Source organism: Rana temporaria, chromosome 1, assembly GCF_905171775.1.
Source record: "Rana temporaria chromosome 1, aRanTem1.1, whole genome shotgun sequence".
In the NCBI taxonomy this organism is placed as follows: domain Eukaryota; kingdom Metazoa; phylum Chordata; class Amphibia; order Anura; family Ranidae; genus Rana; species Rana temporaria.
The window spans coordinates 481,512,614-481,535,676 of record NC_053489.1 but is presented as its reverse complement, the minus strand read 5'-3'; the positions used below and the strand labels follow the sequence as shown (position 1 = coordinate 481,535,676).

The following is a 23,063-nucleotide window of genomic DNA, read 5'->3' as shown; positions in this document are numbered from 1 at the left end:
TTAGAGATGGACATTGTCAGCAACAATATACAGGTATGCCGTGGCATTTAAACAATGCTTATATGGTACTAAGGGGCTAATGGCCAATGAAGGGAACTCTTAATGCATCAGTATATCAAGACATTTTGGACATTTTCATGCTCTCAACTTTGTGGGAACAGTTTGGGGTTGGCCCCTTCCTGCTCCAACATGACTGCACACCAGTGCACAAAGCAAGGTCCATAAAGACATGGATGAGCAAGTTTGGAGTGGAGGAACTTGACTGGCCTGCACAGAGTCCTGACCTCAACCCTACAGAACACCTTTGGGATGAATTAGAGTGGAGACTGCAAGCCAGGCCTTCTCGTCCCCATTTTTTCTAATATTCTAATATTCATATGTGTAGGTATATATATATATATATATATATATATATATATATATATATATATATATATTTTTACTAGTGACTCCTGACTAGCGGCCACAGCTGTAGGGCACATTACTGTTGGTGACACTGGCACCTACAGCGATACCCTATTATTATTATTGGTATTAATATTAATAATAATTATTGATCACTATTACTTATTCCTAATTCAGGTTATTATTGCTTTCTTTTGTGTATTGTTACCACTGTCAATCTGACTAGTGGTAGGCATCTGGGACCAACCACCTGGGTGGGAGGAGTTGGTGATGACCCCTGGGAGGTCCTCTGTGGCCTGAAATTGTGTATGGACTCTTGTGAGTGCTCATATGTATATAAGAGGAGCCTGTGTATGGGTCTGCACTGCTGAGCTCTGAGGAAGAGGTCTTTGTAGCCTCGAAACACGTCAGCCGGCAGTGACACACCTTCATTCCCCCTATTTGGAGTGTGGTTCGAGGGTTATTTACCAATGTGTTGTCAACAAGCCCTTTATGCTGCTTCGTTTGTGAGTAGTTTTTTATTACATGTTTTCATTAAATTGTCTATGGTAACACACTAAGCTGGTGCGCCTTTTTTCTTCTCTTCCCTCCTTTCATCCCCATCTGTGCCTGACCTCACAAATGCGCTTCTGGAAGAATGGTCAAACATTCCCATAGACAAACTCCTAAACCTTTTGGACAGCTTTCCCAGAAGAGTTTTAACTGTTATAGCTGTAAAGGGTGGGCCAACTCAATATTAAATTATAGAGACTAAGACTGGGATGTCATTAAAGTTCATATGCGTGTAAAGGCAGGCGTCCCAATACTTTTGGCAATATAGTGTGTGTGTGTGTATATATATATATATATATATATATATATATATACATACATATGTGTAAGCTGAACACAATATATGATATATTATTTTGTAAATGCTCAGATATGCTTTAAATTGTGTAAATTAATAATAATTTAAAGGGCTTAACAAATGATCACAGCTCTTGCTCTCCATTCACATGCTTTGCATTTCACTGTTGTATATCTAAGCTGAGTGAGATTGGTATTGTAATAATATGTATGGTAATGGGAGGTAGAAGCAGTTATATCTAACTAATTAATAATAAGTTAAACAATTTACGATATATTTTTGAATCTGAAAATAAAATATAACTTTTGCGTATTTCCAAATTTGTATCAGTATTAAGAAAACAAGAGAATGGTTTTCTGAACTAGTGCATGCGAGAAAAAAAAATCTAATAATTTTTCTAACATCTGTATCCTTGGAGACTGAAACTATAACTGCCTATCCCTGACTGCCAGTAACCCATTTCTGTGTGTAATAAAAAGTTCCAGACTGCTGCCCAGTGAGCCATGGCACAAGCAAGCAAGCTGAGTTTCCATTTTAGATGTCTCTGCATTTTGTTTTAGTTGACAGCATAGTATTTAGGGGGTTATTTACTAAAGGCAACTCCATTTTGCACTACAAGTGCAAAGTGCTCTTGAAACTGCACTGAAAGTGCACTTGGAAGTGCAGTCGCTGAAGATCCGAGGGGGACATGCAAGGAAAATAAAAAACAGCATTTTAGCTTGCACATGATTGGATAATAAAATCAGAAGAGCTTCCCCTCATTTTAGATATAGCCCTCAGATATACAGCAACTGCACTTCCAAGTGCTTTTTCAGTGCAATTTCAAGTGCACTTTGCACTTGTAGTCAGGGCTGGGACAAGAGGTGGGAAGGAGGGACGGCTGCCCCTGGCACAATGGTTTATTGCAGGAATGGGGGGGGGGGCACCCTGACCCAAACCCTAAGGCAAAGGGGGGCACAGTTTGGCATCTTTGCCCTGGGTGCTTGGTGACCTTGTCCCGGCACTGCTTGTAGTTTGCACTTGTAGTGCAACGTGGATTTGACTTTAGTAAATAACCCCCTAAGTGTGCTTATAGTTAACCCACTTTGACACTTTAGGGGGTGATTTACTAAAGGCAAATAGAGTTGCTCCCAAGCAGAGGCAGCTCTAGGCTTTGTGAGGCCTTAGGCACATCTGAGACATGAGGCCCCATTCACATCCATAATGGGAAAAAGAATTCAAGCGATAAAAATTAACTGTATAAATTGCATATATTAAGAGTTTTAAATTCTATGAACTATGAATTCACAGTTTATAGAATTTTCTCTAACCAATTCTTTAGGCAAATTAGGCGGCCGCGAGGCCCCTGTGGGGGAGTGGCCTAAGGTGACCGCCTAATTTGTCTAATTAGAGAGCCGCCTCTGCTCCCAGGCTTAGTAATTAAGGTAAAGTCTTCACTTTGCGAAGAATACCCAATCACATGCAAGGAAAATATAAAAAAACAGCATTTTTGCTTGCATGTGATTGGATGATGGAAATCAGCAGAGATTCTGCTCACTTACTAAGCTCTGGAGCAACTGCTCTTGCAGAGTGCAACTGCAATTTGCAAAGTACACAGTGTATTTTCCTTGTCAAAATATTTTATTGATTGAATAAACAAGTAAATACAAGCAGTTGTTATAAATAATACAACAGTAAGCAAACCATGTTTAACATAAATGGTAGAATCTTAAGGTCCACTAAGTAGCTACTGTTAGGTAAGTTATTTGACCATTAGTAAATTAGTTAATATAACTAAGAATAATTAACTACGATTGAAATAATACTACCATATAGAGTATTAGCTTGGACCAGAGCTGACACAGTGTATTTTCCTTTCGTAAATCAATCCCTTAGGCCCCTTTCACACTGGGGCGGGAGGCGCGTTATAGCGCCGATAAAAATAGCGGCGCTATACCGTCGGAATTGCCGCGGGATTCGTCCGCTAGAGGTGCGGTATTAATCCCCGCTAGCGGCCGATAAAGGGTTAATACCGCCCGCAATGTGCCTCTGCAGAGTCGCATTGCGGGCAGTATTACCGCGGTTTCCCATTGTTTTAAATGGGAAGGAGCGGTGAAGGAGCGGTATACATACCGCTCCTCTCACCACTCCAAAGATGCTGCTTGCAGGAGATTTTTTTCTCTCCTGCCAGCGCATCGCCTCAGTGTGAAAGCCCTCGGGGCTTTCACATTGAGAAGGCTGGGCAGGAGTTTTTCAGGCGGTATTTAGGCGCTATTTTTAGCGCTGTACCGCCTGAAAAACTCCTCAGTGTGAAAGGGGCCTTAGGGTAAGGTGACCAGATTTTTAAAATGAAATCCGGGGACATATTTTTTCTTTACTAGTAATGGCAACAATCTGCGACTCTCTGCCCGTCGCCGCCCGCCTCACAGCCTCTCAAGTCTCACTCTCCAGGCCCCCGGCTACTACTGGGTGGGGAGAGGAGGAAGATCACTCCGCCAGGGAAGGCAAGGAGATAGGCAGGTGGCTGGCCAGGATTTGAGCCAAGGCAGCAGAACATGTGAGCGGAGATGAATGGGCATGCACCCAAAACTGAAGAAATATTCCCTCCACTCCGACCAGCACATGATCATCGGAAAGGGGCACAGATAATGGGAAAAATACAACCCCCCTATGCTAGTAGGCATGGCGGAGCAGGGGGGTTTTTATTTCTAATTTTTGTATTTTAATTTTGCAGTGACTGTCTTTGAAATTGCCCCTGCCCCTTATTAAATCCCATCTGGGGACAAAACCAGGGACAGACTTGGTCCGGGGACAGTGTCCTCAATCAGGAGACTGTGCCTTGAAACTGGGGATGTCTGGTCACCCTACCTTAGGGTCCATATGCTTTGAATTGAACTGGGCACTGTTTGTTCTAGTCCTATAACCATCAGTTGTAGTTGTGCTGACCTAGAGTAGCTAAACTGTATTTCAGCCTTCTCCACTAACAGCTTTGGTATGATTTACATGGCTATGAGGCCTGATATTGTTAGTGTATTAGATACAAAGACCAGAATTTCAACTGGGGCGGGAGCCGCGGTGGCGGTATAACGCCGCTAAAAATAGTGACGCTATACCGCCGGGATTGCCGCGGGAATCAGCTGCTAGCGGTGCGGTATTAACCCCCGCTAGCGGCCGATAAAGGGTTAATACCGCCCACAATGCACCTCTATAGAGGCGCATTGCGGGCGGTATTGCCGCGGTTTCCCATTGTTTTCAAAGATGCTGCTGACAGGAGATTTTTTTGTCTCCCGCCAGCGCATCGCCTCAGTGTGAAAGCCCTCAGGCTTTCACATTGAGTCTGCAGTGAAGGAGTTTTTCAGGCGGGATAGCAGCGCTATTTTTAGCGCTGTACCGCCTGAAAAACTCCTTAATGTGAAAGGGGCCTTAGTGGCACAAGACAGTTGGATAAGAGGAGCAGAACATATAATTTCGGCCTTGCCTAGGATATTATAATACAGGAATTAGTTAGGCCTAAACTACTAATCAATAAAATGCAGCAGTGTACTGTATAGCGGAACATACCAACTCAAAAAGCAACAGTTATGAACCCTGTGGCAGCACAAAAACATATTGTAATATCATATTGTAATATCATATTGTAATATCTTTACTACCATAAAAGTACTGAATTTAATGTAGTAGATAATAGTGTTGAGCAGAATACGCCATATTCGATTTTGCGATATATCTCGAATATATAGTCGAATATTCGAGATATATTCGCTAAATTCGAATATTCGTGATATTTTATCGAAATGAAATGATTGCGATTTTTCGCTATTGCGAATGCGAAAATAATTGCGAATTTTCGACAACTGCGGTAGGAGCACTCTGATTGGCTCAGAATATTCTTGATATTTTTTCGAAATTTCGCAAAATGCGAATGCGATATTTATTGCGCAATTTCGACAAATGCTGTAGGAGCACTCTGATTGGCTCAGAATATTCGTGATATTTTATCGAAATTTCGCAAAATGCGAATGCGATATTTATTGCGCAATTTCGACAAATGCTGTAGGAGCACTCTGATTGGCTCAGAATATTCGTTATATTTTATCGAAATTTCGCAATATTGCGAATGCGATAATTATTGCGGAATTTCCCCAAATGCTGTAGGAGCGCTCTGATTGGCTCATTCTGAAATCGAATATTCTAGATATTTTAGCGCAATTTCACAAAATGCGAATGCGAAATTGATTGCAGATATTTCGAAAACTGCTGTAGGAGCACTCTGAAATCGAATATTTGTGATATTTTAGCGAAAAAAATATTGCGATTGCGATATATATTGCGAATTTTCGATCGCGCATGCACAATCGCGCGAACAACACGCGCCCAACACGCGACCATTTCCTGGACCCTTGCCAGTTTCCTACTTTATGATCGCATCGCAATATCAGAATGGTTGGAAGCAATTTCACACTCGCTGAGGAAAAGATGCTGATTTGTGTAAGTATTTTGACCACTGTTATTTCATTATCTTTAACTGCATTTTAGTCTAGTTTAAAAGTTAGTATATAAGATCAGATATTAGTATTTCCCAAACAATGTGTCTCCTCTTGTTACAAAACTACAACTCCCAGCCTGGACAGCTGCAGACACCCTGGTTGGTAAATGTGTATTTAGGCACTTTCCTTGTTATTTAGCATAATGAATTTAACATTTTTTTGGACATAGGACGTATGCGAACGTCCTGACTTCAGGGTCCTCAAGGCCCAAGGACGTTCGAATACATATTGCCCTTTAGATGTTGCAGAACTACAACTTCCAGCATGCCTGGGAATGCTGGCACTTCTAGTATTGTAAGTTCTGCAGGCCCACATTTTTCAGACCTTTATGCACGGGTCTCTAAACTGTGGCACCCTAGATGCAGCAAAAGTAAAATTCTTAGCATGCACTGACAGACCGTGGCTGATGGGAGTAGTAGTTTTGCAACAGCTGGAGGTGGACTGGTCTTGAAACCCTGAGTTAGGTAACAAACTCGTAGTGTTTTGCAACCATTCTGCCTCCAGCTGTTTTTTTTTCTGTTGAAAAGCCTGTGGCGTGCAAAACACAACCCAAAAACTCCACCCGGTGCAGGGAAAAATGTGCACATACCTAAAGAGTGACATCACAAAAAACTGCGACGGGTGCATACGTCAGTGGTCCTCCGAAAAGGACCCGTCTCTGATCCCCCGGGGCGTTAGGCTCCTGACAGGGAAAAGAGTTACTGTGGTCCATACAGCCGAAGCCATATGGACCCATCTTGGTCCAAGCAGCCGAAGCCACAAGGACCCAACATCCTCGGAGGGACTGCCGAAACAGAACCCTCCTCGGTGAGGCTCCCCCGAAGGGAGACCCCATGAGAGCCGGTGAACCTAACCAGAAGGCCGAGTCCACCAACTCCCAAGACTTTCAGAGACCGGCCCGAGGACCAGCACCCTACTCGCCACACATAAAGTGCAAGCACCAAAACAAAAAGAGTGACAAACAAAACAGAACACGGGGAAAAATAATAAAAGAAAGTGGGGAAAAGGAAGATGGGAGAGTGAGGAAAGTGACCAATGTGAAATAATTCTGCCTCCAGCTGTTGCAAAACTACAACTCCCTGCATGCAACTGGCTGCAATTACCCCCCCCCCCCTCTCCCCCAATGTGAATGTACAGGGTACATTCACATGGGCTGTGGCTTACAGTGTGCTTCTAGCTGAAGCAAATTTGGCGCTGCAGCTCAAACCCTCAGCGGGAAACTACTGTGAACCCCATTTCCCTCTCTGACTGTACCTTAAAAACACTACACCACACTAAATATAAATTAAAAAACAAAACATATACACATACCCCTACATAGCCACCCTCACCTCCTCATTAAAAGAAAACATCTTGTACGGCACTGTTTCCTAAACGGAGCCTACAGCTGTTGCAAAACAACTCCCCGTTATTACCGGACAGCCATTAACTGTCCAGGCATGCTGGGAGTTAAAGTATAATTGTTGTTCAGCTGGTGACGGTGAGCTACATGGTGTATCAGAGCATGCTGGTAGTTGTAGTTGTTAAATAACATCAACTCCATTATTTATTCAAAATTAATTCATCAAAAAGTCAAAAGAAACAAACATATTATTGTTCCTATATAAAGATAGGGATGAAAAAAAATAATCTATTGTACAGGCCCATTATAAGTGTCCAAAAATAATTATAGCGGTCAGATGAATAGCAACGCATATCTCCCCTATACGTGTATCCTGTGTTGTTAATCATATATACATAATTATGCAAATGATAATGGCTGCTATATTTATGCAAAAAAGGTGGCGACCAAAATGGCAGGATATAAAATCTGTCATGTTACCCCTGTCATTGATTAATAAGGCGAGAATACTTCCAATTGTTGAATACCATACATTTCCGTCATATATCCATAAGTCTTTAAAAAAAAGTATTACAATATACTTTGTTCTTCATCTTGCAGAGGTTCCTAGAAAAGGGCTACGATCAGCTGCGCAGGCAGCCTGATAAAAAGGCCGTGGTCAGCGCCCTAATGACCGACTTAGGCGGCCAACACAATCGCCTGGCGATTGTCAAGAAATGGTCTGACCTGAAGAGGCGCCACATGGACCAGGTCAGACGTATTCGGGATAAATATCATCCAGGTAAGTTATTGGTGACAGTTATGTTTTTTTTTCCAAAGTGTATTTTGTGCGTGAACTCGAGAGAGAGGAGCCGGCCTGCAGGAGTTGGGAGTAGGCAGGCCTCCCCCAGAGGCAATCTGCCACCTTTCTCCATGCCCCGGGTGGCAATGGCGGGTGTGAGGGGGTCCTCCCACACAGACCATCCTACTTGCTCCGCTTCGAAGCCCAACGGGGCAGAGGGACTCCCTATAAGGGAGTGATAGAATTTGCCCGCTCAACCAGCCCCGTTAGTCCTTCGCCTCTCTTTTTAGAGACCTCGTGGTCAGAGTGCCTGCATGTTAACCCAATATCGAGTGCGTGTGTAATTGTGGTGGTTTTTGTGGGAGGGGGGTGGGCGTACTAAGCGCAGGCTTACCTTGCATAGCACACCCACCGGGGGCCAGGCTGAGACCACCAAACTCAATTCACATGTAGCCGAGAGCGGAATCCGAACCCCTAGCTGCAGAGGTGAATCGCTTGTCAGCGCAGTGGCAATCGCGTTGAGCCACCGCAGCTCCTTTGGTGACAGTTATGTAAGGTCATATGTAATTTGAGATTTTCCTAGCTTGTGACGGAAAATATTGATTATATGAAGACAGGAGGCGAGTATCTTATGCATTAATCTTCCTTTATTAATGCTCACAGCAGAATGTATTTCTAAAAAACTTCAATGTAAAAACTTTTCAAAACAACTACCACCCCCAGCAGTCCATATAGTCTCTAACCACGCCCCTACGGGGACCTCCATAAAAGGGGACTGCCTGAGGTGGTTCTTCCTCTTTCTTGATGTGATGATGTCTAGAGGAAAAAACAGTACCAACGTAGGACAGTGGTGTAACTTTGGAGTCCAGACCAGCCGGTCGACGTCCAACAGCTTCCAGGGGACAGCTAACCACTGACCGTGACCCAACAGGGTTCCAGGAACGACCGATCCCAACAGGGGATCTCAAAGTAGTATCTGTGCATCAGCACGAAGACGGGATTCCCTCATCCTCCAAACTGAAGAGTCCGTCGGAAGGGCGCACGCGGAGGTTCAGTAGCCTGTGAAGAAGAAAAACAACCGTAATAGGGAGGGTAGGGAGGGAAGATACTCGCCTCCTGTCTTCATATAATCAATATTTTCCGTCACAAGCTAGGAAAATCTCAAATTATATATCAGACAGGAGGCTCATATCTTATGCAAGTTCAAAGCTATCTGTAACCAGTATATAATACAACAATACACAGCATATATTAGTCTTAAGAGATGACTGACAATGAGATATGATCCTGAGGTCTGAAATAGAATTGGCGAAACGTGGATTCCGAAGACCAATCCGCTGCTCTCAAGAGATCGGAGAGCGAGCCTCCTGAGACGAGAACTTCGGTAGCCATAGCACTCCTGGTGGAGTGTGCACCGAACAGGGTAACGTCAATGCCCGCCATCTCCATGGCGGTTCTCACCCAGCGTGCCAGAGAGGCAGATGAGACCGGGAAGTGAGGTTTAACATAGGACACAAAAAGTTGGGAAGAGTCTGCAGGGCGTAGAGCAGATGTCCGGAATTCATATGCCCGTAGGCAACGAACTACACAGAGGAGTGGGTGGTCCGGGAATGAGGGGTAAAAGACAGAGGAAATGCCGGTTTTTGTTCTATGTACGATGGAGAATATAACCCCTTGCGGCGAAAATTGGCGCCTGGAGATATCTAGAGCTCTAACATCGGATACTCTCTTGACGGAAATCAGACAAAGAAGGACCGTCAGTTTTATGGATAAGAGTCTCAATGAGAGATCCGCGTTGTCCCCCCAATTGGCGAACATATCAAGCACCTTGGAAACATCCCAGGTCGCTTGGTATCTAGGCCTAGGGGGACGTTGAAATTTTGCTCCCCTCAGCAAACGACACACTAGTGGATGTCTGCCAATAGGCAAGGAGTCTACGGGACAGTGATAGGCCGAAATCGCTGACCGATAGATGTTGATCGAGCTGTATGACCTACCGGATTCAAATGAATCCGCCAGGTAATTGACCACTAATGATACAGGGGCCTGTACGGGATCAACCTGTCGTTGATCACACCAACGGACCCATCGTTTCCAGGCTGATCGATATGCCGATCTAGTCCCGGGGGCCCAGGCCATGGCGAGGAGATTCTGAGCTGAGTCTGAAAGGACTCTATGAGAGGTTGGGACCCCGAGACTAACCACGCGAGAAGTGGAAGGTTGTCCTCCTGAATTAGGGGGTGAGGCTCCCCGTTCGGACCGGTGAGAAGGTGGGGAAACTGTGGAATCAGTCTGGGAAAGTCTATGGACATCTCCAGTAAAAGTGGGATCCAAGGTTGGGTCAGCCACCATGGCGTAATCAGAACCACGTTTGCTCCCAGGTTGGATATCCGTAGGAGAAGTCTGGAGATTAGTTGGAAGGGAGGGAAAGCGTAGTGTGTTCCCTCCGGCCAAGGTTGGCGGAGAGCGTCCACTGCATAGGCCTCCGGATCCGGCCTCCAGCTGAAGAAGCGAGGCAGTTGGTGGTTGAGTCGGGAAGCGAAGAGATCGAAGGATAGCGGTCCCCAGAGCTTCTGTAAGAGAAGAAATGTCGAGCGATCCAGTCTCCAGTCGCTGGAATCGCGAAGATATCGGGAATTCCAGTCGGCCACCGAGTTGTAGATTCCCGGGATGTATTCCGCTATAGGAGTAATGCCGTGGGTTAGACAAAAGTGCCAGAAGTCCTTTGCAATATACGCCAAGGTTCTGGATTTGGTGCCTCCCAGGCGGTTGACATATTGCACCGCCGCCACATTGTCCATGCGAAAAAGAATACAGCATGTGGGAGTATAAGGCATGAAACTCTTGACCGCGAACAGGGCTGCCAACAGCTCTAGCGCATTTATATGGAGAGAAGTCTCCGAAGGGGACCAAGTTCCCCCTGTGGAGGCTGCGCCGCACCGGGCGCCCCAGCCCTGGCGACTGGCGTCCGACTCTATGACGATGTCCGGGCTGGGATTGAAGATGGTTCTGCCGTTCCACTCGACGGCGTGGTGAAGCCACCATCGCAACTCCTCGGTGGTTTCTTGGCAAAGGGGGATTTCGTCCGAATACCTGAGACCCTGTCTCAGGTGCATAATTTTGAGCCTCTGAAGGGCTCTGTAGTGCAATGGGGCCGGAAAAATGGCTTGGATAGAAGCCGCCAGTAGGCCTACCAGGCGTGCTAGCGTACGGAGGGAAAGGTATCCTCTGCGTAGGGCTGATCGAATTTCTTTGCGGATAAGAGCGAGTTTGGTCTTGGGAAGACTGAGGGTGGATAGGACCGTGTCCACCGTAAATCCTAAAAATTCCATCCGTTGGGATGGGACTAAAACTGATTTGTCGTGGTTGATTACAAAGCCCAGTCTCTGTATAAGGGATATTGCCCAGGACATGTGGAGAAGGGCTTGGTTCTTGGAATAGGCCATGATGAGGATGTCGTCTAGATAGATGATTAGACGTACTCCCCTGCTCCTCAGAGCTGCCACCACTGGTTTCATGATCTTGGTGAAACACCATGGGGCGGACGACAGTCCGAACGGGAGGCAAGTAAATTGCCATATCTTGCCCTTCCATGGGAAGCGAAGACGGTATTGGGATTCTGGGTGAATGGGAACCGTAAGGTATGCGTCCTTTAGATCTATTTTCACGAGCCAGTCTCCAGGGTGGAGGAGGTCCCGAAGGAAGTGAATTCCCTCCATCTTGAAGTGTCGGTACTGGATGTACTGGTTTAGGCCCCTGAGGTTGATCACTGGGCGATAGCCTCCTCCTTTTTTGTGTACTAGAAAAAGGTTGCTCATGAACCCTGGGGAAGAAGGGTGCACTTCTATAATAGCCTGTTTGGAAAGCAGGTCTAGTATCTCCTTGTCTATGAGGAGGGTGTTTCGTTTTGCAAACCGAATGGGGGGGGATGATGTTGAGAGGCGGTGGGACAAGTATGTCTATCACGAACCCCCCTACTGAGTTTAGAATCCACGCGTCTGCCGTAATCGCAGACCAGGCGTGGGTAAAAAATCTCAGACGGCCCCCCACAGGAATGTGATCGAGTGTGGTGTAAGGTATACTCACCAGTAGGAGGTCAGGATCGAGGGTAACCGCGTCCCCCACGTCCGCGCCAGGGTCTGCCTCTGGGAGGAAAAAAGGGCGCCGGTTGAGCCACCGGGGCGGTGTAGGATGGAGCCTGGTAGTGATATTGAGCCGGTGTTCTACCCTGTGGCCTATAGTAGTTGGCACGGCCGGCAGAACGGCCTCTACTTCTGCCGGCCCTGTTGAAAACCTTATTGGTTCCTGTCCTCCTTAAGGAGTTCTGTGCCTTGTCTAGGCTGGTGAATAAACCTACAAATTTATTAATGTCTTTAATGACCATGTCACCAAAGAGCATGCCCTCAGCCGATGGGCCGGGTTCGGATTCCGCCAGATGTGAAAGCTGGGGATCTAGGCGCATGAGGATGGATCTGCACCGCTCCACAGAGCATGCCGTGTTGGCAGTGCCGACTAGGCATAGGGCTCTTTGTGCCCAACCCCTCAGTTGTGGGAGGTCAACTGGTTGTCCAGAAGCTGCAGCCTGCTCGGACAAATTGAGTATTTTTGTAAGTGGACCCATGAGGTCCAGAACACGGTCCTGTATTGAGCGAAAGGATCGTTCAATACCCTTCTTTTGAAATTTCCCCGTCTTTAGGAGGTATTTGGTTAGGACCGGATCCACCTCCGGGGTGGCTACCACTTTCTTGGGTATGGAGGGTCTAGGGCATTCAGCCCTCAATTTATTGCGGGCAGTCCTATCTTAGGACTTCCTGGCCCACAATTCTACGTATTCTGCCACATGTGGCAGGGGAGTCCATTCCCCCGAACGCGGATGGGGGATTGCGTCCGGGTGGAAAAAGGGTTCCCCAAGTGCGTCCAGAAGGACTTGGTCCTGCGTGGCAGGATTGGCGGCTGTGTCAAGCGCCGTGGCCCCAGCATCCTCAATATATGATTCGGAGTCTGAGACGTCCGATCCCTCAGAGGGGTCAGCCGAATCGTCCTCCGAGGAATCAATGTATGAGTCCGGCTTAGCCCTTCTAGTGGCTCTATACCCCTTTTGAGTCTCCCTGGGGTCCAGGGGTCGAGAAGTCTCGGACTGATGCTGGGGTTGGTAGACCGTGGTGGGGGCTACCTGATGCAAACTGTTTACTTCCCCTGCCGGGGAGTCATGCACCACCAGAGTGTGCTTCCTCTTATGTGAGGATTTTCCCTTTTTTGAGGGTGGTTCATCCTGTTGGGGTGGTATTGAATTATTGTTAGTGGACTGTAGAGTCCAAGCGGATGGGGTGGTGGATGTCAGTGCAGCCTGGATGGACATGTGGATGATGTCCTGCAATTGAGAGGCACTTAGGGTATGAGAGGTGCCTGTGGGATTTACATCTCCAATGGGGTTCATTGGGTTAATTTCCGACATGATCTACCCGTGTACACAGGGCAGCTGCACTATATAGTGTATGTCAATATATTTTAAAGAACTTTATGAGGGGTACTGCTCTCTGGAACCAAGTTCCGGATGTATGGGTAGTACAATATTAAAATTGTTTGGCTCTGCAAGGGTTACTGGTCATTAGGCTAAAAATACCTATAACAGTGTGGCTCTGACTACAGGCTCCGTCTTGTCCTCCCTTCCGTCGGCGCCAGAATGGCGACGGAGGGGAGCCTGAGATCACCAGCGGCCCGGGAACGAAGTCTCGCGAGACTACGTCCGCTGGGCGCTGATTGGTCGAATGGGCGAGATCGGAAGCTCCGCCCCCCGTACGCGCAAGCTGAGCGAAGGAAGAAGGATCCTCCTTCAGAATGGCGGCGGTATGACGCAGGATGGTGTGTGCAAAGAGACACGGTATCAGGTGAGGAGGAGGGGGAGGGGATCCCCCGATGCACAGAGCGGAGCACAGCGCAATCCAAACAGGGTTAACCACAATGTATAGTGCAAATATACAGAAAAATTGCAAATATATGTAGGAGAAATGGCAAATATCTGCAGTAAATATATATAAATATATATAAATATATACAGAAGTAGAAAGGTAAAAGTTCTATATATAGAATAAGCGTAGAGTAATGAAGGCAAAGAGAGGTAGCAGGGAAGATCCCTGCACTGCCTGCACTAGAAATTGTAATCAGAGAAAACAAATACTTATCTTATCTGTGCTGCGAGCAGAAAGAAAGAGGAAGAACCACCTCAGGCAGTCCCCTTTTATGGAGGTCCCCGTAGGGGCATGGTTAGAGACTATATGGACTGCTGGGGGTGGTAGTTGTTTTGAAAAGTTTTTACATTGAAGTTTTTTAGAAATACATTCTGCTGTGAGCATTAATAAAGGAAGATTAATGCATAAGATATGAGCCTCCTGTCTGATATATAATTAATGTAAGGTCAGATGTTGTTAACCCAGACGCCATGTTGTGGTAACATATATCACCACCAGCCAAGGTATTCATAGTACTGTTGAAAAAAGACATGGGACAGCAGACAGGAACACAGAAGTTATGTGGGAACATACTTTTCCCATTGCTTTGCATGGGACTTTAAACAAAAACCCCGACCCTCACCAATGGGGGTAGTTAAGGGATAAATTAACGATCCTATACTTTAAGTGAACGTATAAGTAACATGTGACCAAGTGTTATCGAAATATCTACAGCTGTTATGAAGTAACATGTATTTCCCATAGAGTTGAATGGGACTTTAAAGAAAAACCCCGACCATGGCAAATGGGGGTGGGTAAGGGTTAAACCACCTATCCTATGTTTGTGGCTGACATATAAGTAACCTGTGTGCCAAGTTTCATGTAAATATCTTTAGCCGTTTGGACGTGATGCTGGAACATACATACATACATGCACACACACGTTGAGTTTTATATATATATAGATTCCCACTAAATTCCTGTGTTAGGCGTGGGGTTGTTATAGTAATCCTGTGTACTCCATCAGGCCCTTTTTTTAACATGAGATCGTCTGAACAAAACAAAGGAGACAAAAACAGCTCATTTTACCATGGTGGCAGCCCAGCTCACGCTCAGTCCCCTGTAGTGCCCACAAGACCCTTTAATATAACATTGTCCCATTGGTTAACTGTCTATATAAATTAATTTGTATTCATATACAATACAGCAGAGTACACAGAATTTGCATACGTCATTAGAAAACATTTTAACATATATGAACATTGTGTTATTATAGGAGCTTCTCTACCAGCTGTGCGCCCCAAGCGCACAAGGCGACAGGCCGCAGAGGAGGAGCAGGAGGAGGATGTGGAAGAGGAGGAGAGGGATGAGGAGGAGCAGCCAGGGCCATCCACATCACCATCCCCAGCTCCTGTGGAGGAGCAAGAGGAGGAGCTGCACCCCCCCCCAAAACTTCTGGTGGAGTAGTGGGTGACGAAGAAGAGGAGCAGGATGAGACGGTTCATTTTACCATCAATCAGGAGGGTAAATATGTGCACAGAGATTAATAAAATTTCAACAATAAAATGTAGCTCTAAAAATGGACAGCATTTAAAGCAGGGCTGTGGAGTCGGTAGATAAATGTTCCGACTCCGACTCCTCAGTTTTATGTACTTCAGACTTCCGACTCCCCGACTCCGACTCCTCTGTATTAATATGCGAATGTATTTTATACATTTCTTGAGGGAAAGAAACGCAACCTACCACAGAACTACTGGCTGGGAAGCCAACAGTCTACTGTATTGCACAGTTTAAGCAAAAGACAAACACAATGAAAACAATCAAGTGACTGGATAGTAGCAGCAGGCATAAACATCAGGAACAGGATCTTTACCAGTTCAAAAATACAAACCACATTATTTGGTTGTTTTAGAACAAAAACAAAGCTTATCTATAATGAACCAAAAACAAAATCTGCAAAACCTAGAAAAGGTTTATATTAATCTTGAAATGTAGTTCTAGGCTTAGCAAATGCAAATAAATTCAATGTAGAGTTCTAAGGAAGAGAATTGCCTCTGCCAGATCCTCTTTCATAGAGGCTCTTAAGTCAGACTTTATTATTTTTAGGGCTGAAAATAATCTTTCGTAACGGTCTTTGAAATCCAAATGTTTTTTTCTTATATCCTAACAGTTTTGCAAAAGCTCAAGAGGAAACAATCTGCCATGAAAAGTATGACACAGAGAATACTCTCAAATGAGCAGCAAATTCTTTTTTTAACCCGCCAAAACCAACAGCTGGCGCAACAACTGACGAAAAATTTCGATGAGGTGGCAGAGCTTCAGAAGCTCATGTCTTAATTTTTTTTTTGTTTTTTTTTGTTTTAATAAAAAATGTTATATTTTGCAAAGGTTTCATTTCTTATTGAGATTGTTAGTTTTTTAAACACATCTAACTTCACATCTAACACATCAACATCAACATCAACACATCTAACGTAATAATAACCAAAAACATTTTATACTATTACTAGCTGAATACCCGGCGTTGCCCGGTCTTTCTATCTTAACCTTTTGGGGAGGAAAATCATAGTAATATAAATATACCCATCTTTTATATAAGGGTGTAGATAATGGTTAATTTAACTGTTATATAGTTTAATTTGGCATATAAGTAATATGTATAGCAGGTATTATTGAAATATCTCTAGGCGTACAGAAGTTATGTGGGAACATACATTTCCCATTGATTTGCATGGGACTTTAAATAAAAACCCTGACCCTCACAAATGGGGGTAGTTAAGGGATAAATTAACTATCAGTGGTATCAGTGAACAGCAGTGGTAATAGGAGTATAGAGTGGCAAATAACTTCTGACATAGGTGTCTTGACTGAGCAACAGCAGCAGTAGTAGTAGTAGTAGTAGTAGTAGATACAGAGTCATATCACTTGGCCAGGAGGTGCCATGATGAACAGCAGTGGTAATAGGAGTATATAGAGTGGGAAATAACTTTTGACATAGGTGTCTTGACTGAGCAGCAGCAGCAGTAGTAGTAGTAGTAGTAGTAGTAGTAGATACAGAGTCATATAACTTGGCCAGGAGGTGCCATGATGAACAGCAGTGGTAATAGGAGTATATAGAGTGGGAAATAACTTTTGACATAGGTGTCTTGACTGAGCAGCAGCAGCAGTAGCAGTAGTAGTAGTAGTAGATACAGAGTCATATCACTTGGGCAGGAGGTGCCATGATGAACAGCAGTGGTAATAGGAGTATATAGAGTGGGAAATAACTTTTGACATAGGTGTCTTGACTGAGCAGCAGCAGTATTAGTAGTAGTAGTAGATACAGAGTCATATCACTTGGGCAGGAGGTGCCATGATGAACAGCAGTGGTAATAGGAGTATATAGAGTGGGAAATAACTTCTGACATAGGTGTCTTGACTGAGCAGCAGCAGCAGTAGTAGTAGTAGTAGTAGTAGTAGTAGTAGTAGTAGTAGATACAGAGTCATATCACTTGGGCAGGAGGTGCCATGATGAACAGCAGTGGTAATAGGAGTATATAGAGTGGGAAATAACTTTTGACATAGGTGTCTTGACTGAGCAACAGCAGTATTAGTAGTAGTAGTAGATACAGAGTCATATCACTTGGGCAGGAGGTGCCATGATGAACAGCAGTGGTAATAGGAGTATATAGAGTGGGAAATAACTTCTGACATAGTTGTCTTGACTGAGCAACTGCAGTATTAGTAGTAGTAGTAGATACAGAGTCATATCACTTGGCCAGGAGGTGCCATGATGAACAGCAGTGGTAATAGGAGTATATAGAGTGGGAAATAACTTTTGACATAGGTGTCTTGACTGAGCAGCAGCAGCAGCAGTAGTAGTAGTAGTAGTAGATACAGAGTCATATCACTTGGGCAGGAGGTGCCATGATGAACAGCAGTGGTAATAGGAGTATATAGAGTGGGAAATAACTTTTGACATAGGTGTCTTGACTGAGCAGCAGCAGTATTAGTAGTAGTAGTAGATACAGAGTCATATCACTTGGGCAGGAGGTGCCATGATGAACAGCAGTGGTAATAGGAGTATATAGAGTGGGAAATAACTTCTGACATAGGTGTCTTGACTGAGCAGCAGCAGCAGTAGTAGTAGTAGTAGTAGTAGTAGTAGTAGTAGTAGTAGTAGTAGTAGTAGATACAGAGTCATATCACTTGGGCAGGAGGTGCCATGATGAACAGCAGTGGTAATAGGAGTATATAGAGTGGGAAATAACTTTTGACATAGGTGTCTTGACTGAGCAACAGCAGTATTAGTAGTAGTAGTAGATACAGAGTCATATCACTTGGGCAGGAGGTGTCATGATGAACAGCAGTGGTAATAGGAGTATATAGAGTGGGAAATAACTTTTGACATAGGTGTCTTGACTGAGCAGCAGCAGCAGTAGTAGTAGTAGTAGTAGTAGTAGTAGTAGTAGATACAGAGTCATATCACTTGGGCAGGAGGTGCCATGATGAACAGCAGTGGTAATAGGAGTATATAGAGTGGGAAATAACTTTTGACATAGGTGTCTTGACTGAGCAACAGCAGTATTAGTAGTAGTAGTAGATACAGAGTCATATCACTTGGGCAGGAGGTGCCATGATGAACAGCAGTGGTAATAGGAGTATATAGAGTGGGAAATAACTTCTGACATAGGTGTCTTGACTGAGCAGCAGCAGCAGTAGTAGTAGTAGTAGTAGTAGTAGTAGTAGTAGTAGTAGATACAGAGTCATATCACTTGGGCAGGAGGTGCCATGATGAACAGCAGTGGTAATAGGAGTATATAGAGTGGGAAATAACTTTTGACATAGGTGTCTTGACTGAGCAACAGCAGTATTAGTAGTAGTAGTAGATACAGAGTCATATCACTTGGGCAGGAGGTGCCATGATGAACAGCAGTGGTAATAGGAGTATATAGAGTGGGAAATAACTTCTGACATAGGTGTCTTGACTGAGCAACTGCAGTATTAGTAGTAGTAGTAGATACAGAGTCATATCACTTGGCCAGGAGGTGCCATGATGAACAGCAGTGGTAATAGGAGTATATAGAGTGGGAAATAACTTTTGACATAGGTGTCTTGACTGAGCAGCAGCAGCAGCAGTAGTAGTAGTAGTAGTAGTAGATACAGAGTCATATCACTTGGGCAGGAGGTGACATGATGAACAGCAGTGGTAATAGGAGTATATAGAGTGGGAAATAACTTTTGACATAGGTGTCTTGACTGAGCAGCAGCAGTATTAGTAGTAGTAGTAGTAGATACAGAGTCATATCACTTGGGCAGGAGGTGCCATGATGAACAGCAGTGGTAATAGGAGTATATAGAGTGGGAAATAACTTCTGACATAGGTGTCTTGACTGAGCAGCAGCAGCAGTAGTAGTAGTAGTAGTAGTAGTAGTAGTAGTAGTAGTAGTAGTAGTAGTAGTAGATACAGAGTCATATCACTTGGGCAGGAGGTGCCATGATGAACAGCAGTGGTAATAGGAGTATATAGAGTGGGAAATAACTTTTGACATAGGTGTCTTGACTGAGCAACAGCAGTATTAGTAGTAGTAGTAGATACAGAGTCATATCACTTGGGCAGGAGGTGCCATGATGAACAGCAGTGGTAATAGGAGTATATAGAGTGGGAAATAACTTCTGACATAGGTGTCTTGACTGAGCAACTGCAGTATTAGTAGTAGTAGTAGATACAGAGTCATATCACTTGGCCAGGAGGTGCCATGATGAACAGCAGTGGTAATAGGAGTATATAGAGTGGGAAATAACTTTTGACATAGGTGTCTTGACTGAGCAGCAGCAGTATTAGTAGTAGTAGTAGATACAGAGTCATATCACTTGGGCAGGAGGTGCCATGATGAACAGCAGTGGTAATAGGAGTATATAGAGTGGGAAATAACTTTTGACATAGGTGTCTTGACTGAGCAGCAGCAGTATTAGTAGTAGTAGTAGATACAGAGTCATATCACTTGGGCAGGAGGTGCCATGATGAACAGCAGTGGTAATAGGAGTATATAGAGTGGGAAATAACTTCTGACATAGGTGTCTTGACTGAGCAGCAGCAGCAGTAGTAGTAGTAGTAGTAGTAGTAGTAGTAGTAGTAGTAGATACAGAGTCATATCACTTGGGCAGGAGGTGCCATGATGAACAGCAGTGGTAATAGGAGTATATAGAGTGGGAAATAACTTTTGACATAGGTGTCTTGACTGAGCAACAGCAGTATTAGTAGTAGTAGTAGATACAGAGTCATATCACTTGGGCAGGAGGTGCCATGATGAACAGCAGTGGTAATAGGAGTATATAGAGTGGGAAATAACTTCTGACATAGTTGTCTTGACTGAGCAACTGCAGTATTAGTAGTAGTAGTAGATACAGAGTCATATCACTTGGGCAGGAGGTGCCATGATGAACAGCAGTGGTAATAGGAGTATATAGAGTGGGAAATAACTTCTGACATAGTTGTCTTGACTGAGCAACTGCAGTATTAGTAGTAGTAGTAGATACAGAGTCATATCACTTGGCCAGGAGGTGCCATGATGAACAGCAGTGGTAATAGGAGTATATAGAGTGGGAAATAACTTTTGACATAGGTGTCTTGACTGAGCAGCAGCAGCAGCAGTAGTAGTAGTAGTAGTAGATACAGAGTCATATCACTTGGGCAGGAGGTGCCATGATGAACAGCAGTGGTAATAGGAGTATATAGAGTGGGAAATAACTTTTGACATTGGTGTCTTGACTGAGCAGCAGCAGTATTAGTAGTAGTAGTAGTAGATACAGAGTCATATCACTTGGGCAGGAGGTGCCATGATGAACAGCAGTGGTAATAGGAGTATATAGAGTGGGAAATAACTTCTGACATAGGTGTCTTGACTGAGCAGCAGCAGCAGTAGTAGTAGTAGTAGTAGTAGTAGTAGTAGTAGTAGTAGTAGTAGTAGATACAGAGTCATATCACTTGGGCAGGAGGTGCCATGATGAACAGCAGTGGTAATAGGAGTATATCGAGTGGGAAATAACTTTTGACATAGGTGTCTTGACTGAGCAACAGCAGTATTAGTAGTAGTAGTAGTAGATACAGAGTCATATCACTTGGGCAGGAGGTGTCATGATGAACAGCAGTGGTAATAGGAGTATATAGAGTGGGAAATAACTTTTGACATAGGTGTCTTGACTGAGCAGCAGCAGCAGTAGTAGTAGTAGTAGTAGTAGTAGTAGTAGTAGATACAGAGTCATATCACTTGGGCAGGAGGTGCCATGATGAACAGCAGTGGTAATAGGAGTATATAGAGTGGGAAATAACTTTTGACATAGGTGTCTTGACTGAGCAACAGCAGTATTAGTAGTAGTAGTAGATACAGAGTCATATCACTTGGGCAGGAGGTGCCATGATGAACAGCAGTGGTAATAGGAGTATATAGAGTGGGAAATAACTTCTGACATAGGTGTCTTGACTGAGCAGCAGCAGCAGTAGTAGTAGTAGTAGTAGTAGTAGTAGTAGTAGTAGTAGATACAGAGTCATATCACTTGGGCAGGAGGTGCCATGATGAACAGCAGTGGTAATAGGAGTATATAGAGTGGGAAATAACTTTTGACATAGGTGTCTTGACTGAGCAACAGCAGTATTAGTAGTAGTAGTAGATACAGAGTCATATCACTTGGGCAGGAGGTGCCATGATGAACAGCAGTGGTAATAGGAGTATATAGAGTGGGAAATAACTTCTGACATAGGTGTCTTGACTGAGCAACTGCAGTATTAGTAGTAGTAGTAGATACAGAGTCATATCACTTGGCCAGGAGGTGCCATGATGAACAGCAGTGGTAATAGGAGTATATAGAGTGGGAAATAACTTTTGACATAGGTGTCTTGACTGAGCAGCAGCAGCAGCAGTAGTAGTAGTAGTAGTAGATACAGAGTCATATCACTTGGGCAGGAGGTGACATGATGAACAGCAGTGGTAATAGGAGTATATAGAGTGGGAAATAACTTTTGACATAGGTGTCTTGACTGAGCAGCAGCAGTATTAGTAGTAGTAGTAGTAGATACAGAGTCATATCACTTGGGCAGGAGGTGCCATGATGAACAGCAGTGGTAATAGGAGTATATAGAGTGGGAAATAACTTCTGACATAGGTGTCTTGACTGAGCAGCAGCAGCAGTAGTAGTAGTAGTAGTAGTAGTAGAAGTAGTAGTAGTAGTAGTAGTAGATACAGAGTCATATCACTTGGGCAGGAGGTGCCATGATGAACAGCAGTGGTAATAGGAGTATATAGAGTGGGAAATAACTTTTGACATAGGTGTCTTGACTGAGCAACAGCAGTATTAGTAGTAGTAGTAGATACAGAGTCATATCACTTGGGCAGGAGGTGCCATGATGAACAGCAGTGGTAATAGGAGTATATAGAGTGGGAAATAACTTCTGACATAGGTGTCTTGACTGAGCAACTGCAGTATTAGTAGTAGTAGTAGATACAGAGTCATATCACTTGGCCAGGAGGTGCCATGATGAACAGCAGTGGTAATAGGAGTATATAGAGTGGGAAATAACTTTTGACATAGGTGTCTTGACTGAGCAGCAGCAGTATTAGTAGTAGTAGTAGATACAGAGTCATATCACTTGGGCAGGAGGTGCCATGATGAACAGCAGTGGTAATAGGAGTATATAGAGTGGGAAATAACTTTTGACATAGGTGTCTTGACTGAGCAGCAGCAGTATTAGTAGTAGTAGTAGATACAGAGTCATATCACTTGGGCAGGAGGTGCCATGATGAACAGCAGTGGTAATAGGAGTATATAGAGTGGGAAATAACTTCTGACATAGGTGTCTTGACTGAGCAGCAGCAGCAGTAGTAGTAGTAGTAGTAGTAGTAGTAGTAGTAGTAGTAGATACAGAGTCATATCACTTGGGCAGGAGGTGCCATGATGAACAGCAGTGGTAATAGGAGTATATAGAGTGGGAAATAACTTTTGACATAGGTGTCTTGACTGAGCAACAGCAGTATTAGTAGTAGTAGTAGATACAGAGTCATATCACTTGGGCAGGAGGTGCCATGATGAACAGCAGTGGTAATAGGAGTATATAGAGTGGGAAATAACTTCTGACATAGTTGTCTTGACTGAGCAACTGCAGTATTAGTAGTAGTAGTAGATACAGAGTCATATCACTTGGCCAGGAGGTGCCATGATGAACAGCAGTGGTAAT

General features: G+C 44.3%; 1 protein-coding gene and 1 long non-coding RNA gene across 2 annotated transcripts in view; one reads left to right on the top strand and one right to left on the bottom strand.

Moving 5' to 3' along the window:
• Positions 1 to 23,063, bottom strand: part of TACR3 (tachykinin receptor 3) — a 292,646-nt gene that overhangs the window by 179,354 nt on the left and 90,229 nt on the right. The gene's annotated exons all lie outside the window — the stretch shown is intronic.
• Positions 15,337 to 16,209, top strand: LOC120918281. Its single transcript, XR_005744363.1, has 2 exons — positions 15,337 to 15,376; positions 16,023 to 16,209. It is a non-coding gene; the product is annotated as an uncharacterized LOC120918281 (long non-coding RNA).